The sequence below is a fragment of the Periophthalmus magnuspinnatus genome, chromosome 24, assembly GCF_009829125.3.
Source record: "Periophthalmus magnuspinnatus isolate fPerMag1 chromosome 24, fPerMag1.2.pri, whole genome shotgun sequence".
NCBI classification, from domain to species: Eukaryota; Metazoa; Chordata; class Actinopteri; order Gobiiformes; family Gobiidae; genus Periophthalmus; species Periophthalmus magnuspinnatus.
In genome coordinates this window covers 864473-876720 of record NC_047149.1, presented here as the reverse complement: position 1 = coordinate 876720, position 12248 = coordinate 864473, and positions in this window count along the sequence as shown.

Here is a 12248-nt window from a genome sequence, read left to right as displayed (position 1 = left end):
TGAATCTACATCAGACACTGTAACTGTGACTGGGTTGCATTCACGTTCAAGAATTTAAATATTAAATATATCATTTAAAATATTTAACCTTGTAGAGCTCAACAATGACGCCTGCTCCAGTTCTGGAAGTACTTTTTCCGTAGATTTATAACGTTTCAGAAACAGATTTTAAATAAAATTATTGGTCTTGTAGTAATTAGTTACCACATAGCTGATTAGCCCTGAGCAAGCTTTCAAACTTTTAATATATATATTTTTCCAGAAAGTCACTGCTGAGCTCCATTAGTTAATGACTGGCTCCACTTTCCATGTTAACCTTATGGCTTTACAGTGCGTACAACTGACAACAATCACATCTTTGAGGTTAATGTGAAAAATTAATTTAACTTTAGTTCATTTGTCAAAGAAGACACAGAACTTTGTGGCAGGTTTTGTTTCATGTGGATGTGCATATGCCCCATTACAGACAAACCAGGTTTATAAATGTGCAATCTAACAGTTCAACAGCAAATTCCACCAGAGACTTCTGACCTGTCCACCAGGGCCCATTTTAGCTCATGAATAACCCAATAATGTTAATTTTTATAAAACACCTATACCAGCCCAATTCGTAGGCCATATGTTTGGAAATATGCAGTTACAACATGCGTGTATAAATGTGTTTTCTATTGAGATACCACCTATTTATCAGTGGTCTGCAGGCTGAATGTGAGACTAAAAAGGTAATGATAGGTTTGAGTGCTCATTTCACAGAATCATAGTCAACATAATTAGGCCCGAGCCTGGGACAACATCCAGACGAGAGACTCGTTAAAAGTGCGTCCGGAGCCCGGAAAATGGCAAAAATCAAGTAGTAAACACATCTCTACATGCCAGTGAGTGGTGTCAAAAATTAGAACTGAACAAGCTTATATTATTATTCTTACGGCTGGATTGAAGTCACTTTAAAACAAATGACAAACACAATAAATTTTAATGTGCGAAATTTTAGACATGTAAGGCCTTTTATGACACAGCACTCAGCTAAACTTTTTTTTACATTCAATGATTTTTTCTCATTTTGAATGTTGCATAACCACCTGGTCACTTGCTGCCGGCACAACACAAAAACCAATCGAATCCCTCTTTAAAAAAATAAAAATCGTGGATAAAAATCTTTGACAAAAAAACTAGCTCCTTTCACCATTGTATTGTTTTAAAAAAAATATAACTGGTTGAATTTTGATAATTTTATACAGTTTAAAAATGCTTGTTTTATATTTAAAGTTCTACACAGACTTGCTCCTCCTCCGCTGAAAGACTTTATCAAATTAAAGACTGTGACTGGGATGGGAACCAGGGCCACATCTCGAGGAGATTGTGATGTACCACACAGACGCACATTTGGACAAACCGTGCTCTCTGTTAAAGGGACTCATATTTGGAATAGTCGTCCTCTGACAATAAGAGAATGTTCATCTCTGTCCACATTCAAACTGCACCTTAAACTGTGGCTAAAGGAAAACCAGGTCTGTGAGCACTTTTAGCTGCTTTTATTGTATTTTTGTAATGTCTATGTTGTATTTGTTGTCTGTGTACCTGCCTAGGGACAACAGATGGAAACTAGCATTTTTTTTGCTATAATCTGGCATATTTACACTGTTTACAGATGTTCATTAATATGCACTGTCCCTATCAAATAAATAAATAAATAAATAACTTTTGACCCCCTGAACATAAAGTCAATTTTATTGGACCGAAGATTGGCATAAAATTTTGTGTTTTTTTTTTTTATTTGTACTTAAAAATATTGAAAAATGACTTGGTAGTGCCCCCTAACAACCTTAATTAATTTTTCTTTTCTCAAAAGTTTCTCATAGACTATTGAAATTTGGCACATATATTCTCCTTGACATACTGATCAAAAAAGCCAATGAGGACATACTCTATCTGCACCCCTGTTACTGAGATAACATAAGAAATGTGTCATTGAAATACATGGGGTTCAGAGTATTGGACTTTGTTGTAGACTAAATAGATGCTCTATACTAATCCCACTATGGCGTAAAATTCAAGTAAGTAATTTAAAAGCACATTTGAAAATGATGAAAAATGCCTCTGTGGCGCCCTTTTTATAAGTCAAAATACATAACGCCAATGGACGAAGACTCAAAACCTTTTTCAACAAGATGAAACTTGGCATGAATATAGCTCATGTGATGACAAGTAAAAACCTATTATGACCCCATCCTAAACCCAACAGGAGGCCATATTGGGTGAAACCCCATTTTTGCTAAATTTCACTTTTGTTACTTTTAATATCTCCATCTCGGAATTTCTTTGAAAATACTTGAAAATTGGTAAAATTAACCAACACCTATGTGCAAGTAAATATTATTGTTTAGATTTTTGATTAATTCTAAAATGTGGGTGTGACTAATCCACAAATCAGAATTTGTGGAATTTTGAAAAGCATAAAAACATGCGTATTTCTCACAGGTAACATTGAATTGAATCAGTCCCAATGAAAAATGTTTGTGCACTGTTGATCTGAATGCAGTGATTGACAAGTTGTATAGCTATGATTTAAAAGTGCTCTACAGCGCCCCCTTGAAATTTTCAATTTGACCAAAAAATTTGGCGCGGACATTCGTATTGGCATACTGAGCAAAAAAGCCAAAGAAGACATACCTCTATTTTACAAACAGTTTTGTCTAATTTTGACTTGTAGTAGTTAAGATTTTAATTTTACTTTCTGGTAGGACATGATGAGTAGCAGATGGCCTATGACATAACCTTTACCTTTATGTTACCAGGGGGCAAAACTTCAAAATTACACAATAGTTATAATTAAATAAATAAAAATAGATGACAACACTTTTATTTTGTTAACTGAGGGTTAAAACTATCATAAAAATGTGGTATTTGGGCATAAATTGTTTCTGTATTTTGGAAGTGTACATTTCTTCTCAACTTTTTTTTTTCCCCGTAAACTGCCACTTAACTGATGTAAAGCTATGATAAATATTTACCAGAGTTAATACTCCACTAAACCAAGTCATTATTATAAAATCATTAAAACCTCTGATATCCACTTGTAACGCAAACCTGACTTTATTTGAGTTTGTATACGGCCATCTACTGGACTGTTTTTGTAACTGCAAGGCTTTCAAGACCCACTGTAAAGATATTATTTATTAAAGACTTATAATTTCATATTTTGCACAAATTTATTAGAACATAATTTACCTTAAAATTCTTTTATCATTTGGCAAGTTTACACTTTTCACCGTTAACTTTCATATAGCCTACTGTGATATCACCAGGGCAATCATTATGACATATGAAGAAAGTGGCAGGCATTACGGTGATTATTAGACAAAACCATGCACAGAGCGGATTTTGATTTTGATTTATTTATTTAATTAATTCATTTGAAGACGAGGAAAGTTGTGGTTTAAAGATACTGGCTTTATTCCGCCCCGCCCACTTTTTTTTCCATAAAATATGAATGAACTGAATTCGGGAAAGGTGTGGCCGCTAAAATATGCTAAAAAAGCAGGTTCATTTGTGTAAATCGATCAATGTTCATGTGCACCAACAAGTCAGCAATGCGCCGATCCTCTGTGAGGCTTTGAAACGGCGACTTCCGGAATCTAAATGTGTCACATCCGCCCCAGCTTCCTGTATGAAAGATGGCGCCACGATGCCTGATCCACGGCCGTGTCCCAATTCGCCCACCTGGCCTTAGAATCACCATTTCTAAGGGCGGTTCGAAGGGCAGTTACGTAATTTCTGGCGCGACAAGGGCTGTCCCATTTCAACACACCCTACTGAATGCGGCCGACAAACCTGCCCTTCCCTTTCCACCATTTCCATGGAGATCGGACGTAACCGAAGCGTGCATCCGTGTACACTTCACGCACTTCTATATCCCATCATGCACCGCGGCTACGCAAAAAAGAGAAGAAAATGGAGTCCGTTGCGCAATACATGTTCAAATGTTCGTACTGGTTTACCTCATCTACAGCAGAGCGACATGAAACTGTTAAATCTGAATAAAGATCTGTACAGTGTGTTTGATGATTAAAAAGGAGTTACATGGAATAAAGGAATGTGGAATTATTGCTAGACAATAAGAAGACATTATTATCTGCAACTGCAGTATCCCACTATATGTACAACTAATCAGTGTTCTCTGGTTTATAGGCTATGAATGTAAAATGCTAATGTTTAAGTTATGAAGTAGCTACAATTGAGTAAAAAAATCACCTCGAACGTTATATTTGTCTATTGATATTCAATCTAAACAGAAAGAAACGGCTGTGACGACGACATCTTGACTTTTCTTCTATTAAATAATAAATCATTAAAAATAACGTACGTAATGTACGTATCGTACGCTCAAAGACAGCTGTGGAAGTGTGGTCCGTGGTGTAGACCTGTCCCACTTCAGCAAGATGGCGGCTACACTGAGGAGGGCAGATTCTCGACCGGAACCTTCAAACTACACTTTGAAGAGTACTTCGAAAGGACCCTTGAAGGGTGCATTTGGCGAATTGAGACACAGCCCACATGTATTCTGCAACAAACTCTACTAGCGGCACAAATTCTGCTACAATCACTTTGCACCACCACTGCTTCAACCCAGAAACACACTCGATGGCTGTGTCCCAATTCGCCAAACTGGCCGTAGAATCACCATTCAAAGCGTAATTTCCAGCGTGACAAGGGCTGTCCCATTTCAACCCATCCTACTGAATGCGGCCGAGAAACCTGCCCTTCCCTTTGCACCGTTTCCATGGAGATCGGACGTAACCAAAGCGTGCATCTGTGCACACTTCTATATCCCATCATGCACCGCGGCTACGCAAAAAAGAAGAAAATGGAGAGCGCGCAGGAGTACACACTTAAATGTAAGTGCTGGTTCACGTGGATTCAACTGGTTCAACAGTGCCACATGAAACTGTTGCTACATGAAACTGTTAGAATTAAATTCAGATCTGTATGAGGCGACTCAACTCAGTGAAGTCCCATTAAATTGAGTTTACAGTAATCACTATTTAACTGTAACAATGAGCGAATTATGATTTAATCTTTCATATTCACATATTTCATGATATTTAACATTTCACTTACATGTGGCGCAAAGGTGTGGTGGACCTCCAGAGCATGAAAAAAGATGGCCCTGAATCCTGTTTTCATCATTCCAAAGGCATGCTCAATAATTGAACGTGCCTTGGAATGATGAAAATTGAAGCGCTGGGCTCCCACACCTTGCGCTGGGCTCCCACACCTTGCGCTGGGCTCCCACACCTTGCACAGGCTCTTGTGGGGAGTGATGAGGGGGAGTGGATGCTGGAGACAGGGGTACCCTCCATCTGCGAGGATGAAGTGCCCTGGAGGAGGATACAGTCCTCTCTGGTACAGAGGACTGTATCGAAGGACTCTTGCATCATGGACAGAACCAGGCCACCCCACGTAGGTGTCTATGAAGCGGCCCTGATGGTCACAGCCTGAAGGATGATGCTGGGAAACAGTTTCCTGTTTCTGTAGCTCTGACCATCAGGGCCGCTGGGTGGCCTGATTCTTACATGGCAGCCATCTATTGCCCCAGCTGCTCTCCTAAAGGCCCTGTGCCTCGCAATACGTGCAAACCCACGGGTCACTGCCTCAAAGTCATCATTGGTAGGGAGGTGGACGACTTGGTGACGCAGGGCCACCACCTCCCTAGTGACCCTGTGGACAATGTGGTGGACAGTGGAGCGTGGTATCCCAAACACTCGGGAGACCATCCGGTAGGACGTTCCACTTGCCAGCCAGAAGAGGAAGACCAACACCTCAAGCTCAGCACCCCATCCATGCCGTCGGTCCAGCTCCAGAAGGCGCATTAGCACTGCCAAGGATTCCCTGCTCAGCCGAAAGTCAGGCCGTGTGTCTTCATGATTAAAGAACCTTTCCAGCACTGGCACACTCAGGTTAACTCTGCAGTATATTCTTCGGGTCTGGTTTGGGGAAAGAAATAGTTATATTCAATAAAGGTATGTGCAGTTATTCCCTGACAATAATAATAAAAACAATACATTATTCTCATGACAAGTTATTATTGCAGTATTAACAATAATAACATTAAATTAACTGGTGCGGCATAGAAGGTAAACAACGCCCTCTACTGGTATTAAACTGATTTAGCCATGGAATAAATCATACCTGCCCCAAATACTGGACCATTAAAATACACAACATCCCACTTTGTACAACTAATAAGTGGTTTATAAACTCTGCTTTATAAACTATGAATGTAAAAAATATATTGGTTACCTCTGTCTCTGTTATAACGTATTAAGAAGGTATATTTCGTTTAAGTTATGAAGTAGCTACAAATGGGAAAACAATCACCTGGAACCTTAGATTTACCTATTGATATTCCACAGAATACATGAATTACTTACTTCATTCAATCTAAAAAGAACTGAACGTCTGCGACGACGCCGCCTTAACTCTTCTTCTATTAAACTATGACAAATGAAAAATAAAAAGATCATTAATGTACTGTCCATTTTACAGCTATGCTCACACATCCAATGGCGTATAGCTAATTAATCACCAGCCGTCACCTTTTGTAGGCGTAACGTAAGCTACGTAATGTACGTTCAAAGACAGCGTGGAAGTGCGGTCCATGGTGTAGGTCTGTCCCACTTCAGCAAGATGGCGGCTACACTGAGGAGGGCAGATTCTCGACCGGAACCTTCAAACTACACTTTGAAGAGTACTTCGAAGGGACCCTTCAAAAGGTGCATTTGGCGAATTGGGGCACGGCCCTTGTGATTCAAGGTAAACCTTTGTGCACGACACCTTGTGACTCACTGTAAATCCCGCCTCCTCTGCATGTGTCACCCTGTGATTCACTGTAAACTCTGCCTCCGTAGCATGTGACACTGCGACTCACAGAAAACCCCACCTCCTCTGTATGAGAAATCAGGAATCAGAAAAGTCTGGGTTCCGCAAAATAAAGGTTTCAGTGCAAGCTGGGATGTCTATGGCGCCCTGATTGGCCTCTTTCTTCACCTGTAGATGGACATTTTCCATGGGAAACTACATTTTCAGTTTTCAGATATCAAATCATTGATAACATGTCGACTACTACTTTCTCGCCTTTTTGTACACATACTCATAAACATCCCCAGCGCCCCCCGCTTGAAACAACATGGATAGAACAGGAACAAGTAGCATTTACAATATAATAATCATGGTGTATGTCTAAAGTGACAGTGATAAACATGTCATTAATTCTAAAAGTTTTGTTTTATCTAATCCAAGCAGTGATGTAGGGGAGGAGCGAGACGATGAGAGAGGATCTGGACTCTTGGTATTCAAAAAAGCACTCAAAATGATGGCTGTAGCATGCTTTATTGACTCCCGCTTCAAATGAAACTTCTCTGAAAATCAACAGATTGTCAGTATCACTGTCTAAGAGGCCCTTAGACTGGTCCCTGTGAATGTGAGACAAGAACCTCCCAGTTGAAGAGACTAGTAGACCCTTTTCCCCCCTCTACACTTGATAAAGCCAGTACCCAATGACTGACTGGGCTACTGAAGATCACAGCAACAAGGCAGCAGAGAAGTGAAGAACAAAGCACTGTAGAAGAACAGGTTTGTTTTAAAATACAGATTGCTAAATACACTAAATGCATATTACTAATTAACACTAAAAATATAGATTTATTGATTTTGTTTATGTACATGTCAAGGCAGAGGTAAAGATCTACATGTGTCTTCCTTCCGTTGAGGCTGAAGAGGACCCGCTGCTGTGTTGGGGTGGTCACGTAGGAGAGCTGCCTCATCTTTCAAGGATTGCCAGAAGGTTTCTTTGCATACCTGCAACTAGTGTTTCCTCAGAATGAACCTTTAGTGCAAGTGGTAGCTCCTTATTGAGCAAGACTTAATCCTGAAAAAGTAAACATGCTGGCCTTTTTACACTTTTATCTAGCATGAAGGACTAAAAGAACTGAAGTTACAAATACAATTGTATCTAATGTTTATATGCTTTTCTAGAGGTTGGTTCATGTGTTTTATTATAGTATAGAGTTATATAATTGACCCATTAACAAAACAATGCCACCTGGACTCATATAGTTTTTTTTGCTGCAAGTGAAATTACAATGAATTGAGAATATATTTGTAGAAAAATAAGTGATAGCTCAGATACCTGCAAATTGTATGGTAATTGATGTTTTAGCAACTGTAAACCTTGGTTTAATAATTATCATGATATCATTGATCGCAATTATTTTGGTCAAAATAATCGTGAGGTAGAGTAGGCATGGGATGATATTAAAATTTAGACTGTCAGTGTTGCCCATTTTTAAAAGCGCTGCATACCTGCAGTGTGGCTGGGTCAGAGAACAGCACGCCGTTGCTTCATCTGCTGCATTGTTATCTTTAAACTTGTGTGTAGTTGTTTTGATACACTAGAAGTCACTCACGACCTACCCGATTGCAATTGCTTTGATTGGTGTATTGTAATTTATTTTGGCATTCATTTTGTACTTGAACCCCCTTTCGTTGTTAGTTTTATTGTACATTTTAATTTTATTATCACATGCAGCCTTGTTTCGCTTACATTTACTTTAAATATTATATCCAGATGGTAGATGGATTATATATTATATCCATCTACCATCTGTTGTGTTACTTCCTTTCATCCCTAGGAACGGTTTGTAACTTTTTTTTACACTGCGGTGTGTCACCAGCAGGTGGCCCTACAGCATTTATCATGTGGGATTAGACCAATACTTTATGTGCACCAGATGTATGCTGATTGTCCCTTACCAATATTATAAGCAGAACTGCTTTACAGAAGAGATTCGTGGAATTCTTCCCCTTTAAAAGCAGAAAGATTAAAGTAGATGTTTAGACTTTTAAAGGGACAATGAATGTTGTATATGTGTTTTTATGCAGGTGTATTTCTAATGTATTTAACTGATATTTTGAAGAACCCCATCAAAACTATAGCAAACTCTTTGAAAACTAAAGTAGAGTAAAAACTAAAGATCCTCTGGTCCACTAGTTGATGGTTACATCACAGATGAAGACCTGTCCTTGGGCAAGACACATAACCTGCCTCACGGGTATATGGATGGTTCCTTGAGTGTCTTGAAGGTAGAAAAGTGCTCTAGAAATGTGTCACGGTGCAATATCAGAGTGGAAAAAGGGACTAAAATAAAGGTCAAACAAGTGACTCGACATGCTGTCATCCAACCGGAAAGAGTCCAAAACACAACCTCCACAAATACATCACATGATAAAAAGTAATTACTAACGAGCATTCATTTCAGGCTAAATTAAAAGCTGGTGTGGTGTTGATGTTTTTTAATTTAATGTGCACAAATTATGAGTCTGATAACCTAACCTTCTTAACAGATGTATGATATTGACACAAAGTCTGTGTGAAAGCCATGTGAGGTGGGGCGGAGCCACGGTGGCTTTAATGTGACCGACTCCTGGTCTTCATTTTCCTGGTCAATGTTATTTATACATTTTGGTTTGCACCACATAAACGTGTCTACAACCAACCTCCTCCACCATTTGAGGGATCTCAAACAAAAATGTTAGTGTCAACTTTTTTTTGACAAAATAAGCTTTCAAAACATTATTTCACAAGCCTAATTGGTCTTAGTCTAATCGGGCTTGTGCTTGGCAGGGACACTTTTCAACAATGAAGTATAAAATTACACTCATGAATACACACTGACTTCATACCGACTGTAAAACACATAACCATTGCTCGAGATCCGCCTTAGTGCAGCTTAGGACCACTATACCAGACCATAGGGACCACCAGCACAATCTACAGTCTCTGTCATTTGTCGGCCCCTGGTTGTTGAGTGCAGCCCAGACAAATTCACTGTAATGGTATATGTGTAAAGTCAAAATAGGTGTGGCATTCTCAGGATTATGTGCGCCTGACGGGCCTATCTATGTACTCTGGTGTATGAATGTGTGTGTGAATGGGTGAGTGGTTCCTTGATGTAAAGTGCTTTGAGTGTCTTGAATGTGGAAAAGTGATAGTGACAGGTGCTATAGAGCAGGGGTGGGCAAACTTTGACACACGGGCCACAATGGGTTCTATCTATATCTATCTATCTTACATTAGACATTTAGCCTGTAACATGTATCAAAGCATGAATATACGTGGCTCATTGTAGAAATTGTTTTCCAAATGCATTCATTGAATTCATAATTAATTTATTAAATTTCAGTTAAATAAATGTAACCCGTGTCATATAATGTCCCACTTCCGGTGAGGAGTTGGTTGTGGCGGGACAAATTTCCTTTATTAGCGGTGACGTCAGACGCCAAGACCTGTCTCATGCTGCTCCTGCTGTGGCTGATTCTGGCTGATTCTGGCTGATTCTGGCTGATTCTGGCTGATTCTCTTGGCAATTTCATGGAAGAAAATACATAAAACTACATTTGGACTCGACAGATACTTACCGCTATCACTATCCGCTCAACGGTAAGCAATTCCATTTATTTTCCACAAAGTTACGTATGTTTTCCGGAGCTGCGGATCTCCCTTTTAACATGCGTCGGGAGTAACGCTAACAGTAGCATTTAGAATAATGCGGTCGGCGCGACCAAGAACGGTCTTTTTGGTTTAATTTTTACTTTATTTCCATTTACGTGTAAGCCGAACCTTTTGCCATAAAGGCTAGTGTTAATTTATTACTTTATTTTGATTGAATTTGATCCGGTTCGCTGCTTTTGGTTACTTTTTGAAATCTGAGTTGATATAGCAATGATGTTTTGAATAGGGCATTCTTTTGTGATGCGCAGCATTAGAAGCTCCATGTTTTTTTTATGAATTAGGCTAAGATGCCATGAGATTTGATTTATTGATGAAATTTAAAAGTGCACTTTGCTTGATTTGACCTGAATTGACTTTACTTGATCTGACTTGACCTGACTTTACTTGATTTGACCTGACTTTACTTTATCTGACTTTACTTTACTTTGCTTTAAAATCAAAGCTAGTTATTGGAATTATTATTTATTTGTTATTGATAAATTAATTTTTATGTAACGAAGATTATTTGGTTATATATATATATACTGCATGTATGGCATGTATTTATTTGTTTATTTATTGACGTTATAGTAATGATGAATTACTTTAAGATAATTTATTAATTGTATGCTAATTATGCTAATAATTATTTTTGGTTTACTGACCCTGTTTTTAGGTCAGGTTTTTTTTCCCCTGCACTGAATCCCACGACAACCCCACAATAACCTGGATGGCGAGCTACCCTTTTCCTTCATAGACTGGTAGGAACAAACGAACCTTTTCATTTTCCTGCTTTCTTGGATCATAACAAGTTTTGGATCATAAAGACATTACACATTGAACACAACCTTTGGAACAAATACTCGAACCTGGAACTGGAACGGGACATTTTTTTTGGGGTTCTGTTGCATTGCATTTTTTTTTTGTATTAATCATATATATAAAGTAATTTCATATTTATAATTCATTGTATATATGTATATTATTATTGCATACCTGCCTAAATAACTAATATTGAACTTAATATATATTATTTTTTGACTAAGATTCCGTGTTGATGTATTTATTCACACACACTGGCTCCCTACCGTACCTACATCTGGTCACATTGCAGTCAGGTCCTAATTAGCCCCTAGTTGCGTTACATAAACACAGCAGAAAAACTCACACTCAATTTTATCAAGTGCCAAAAGCTCAACAACTTGTTGAAAAGGTAAATTGAACAAGGTCTACCCTTGCCTAGTTTAATATAATTTGGTCACAGTCGGCGGGCCGGATTAATAAGCCCAAAGAGCCATGTGGGCCCCCGGGCCGAAGTTTGCCCATGTAACCTCCTGCCCAAGGGGAGGGGCTCTTATAGTCCGTGTCCAGGATGAGAAGGGTCAACTGTGATTTGACCTGCTCACCCCCAAGTCTTGGAGACGTACAGATCCTGGAGAGATGGAAGACAGCAGTCGATCTCCTTCTCAGCAGAGCAATGCTCTGCTGCAGTCTGTGTGTGTCCCTGGTGTACCACACTGTGATGGAGGAGTAGGTTTGTCACGATAACAATTTTTGAAGTTCGATGTATTGCTGAAGAAAATATAGATGATAAACCATAATACTAAAAATAATCAATTATTCCAAAAACAGTTCTAAATGTCCAATGTAGTTTAAAAAAACAAAACAGCTGCAATAAATAGCAGAATGACCCATAATT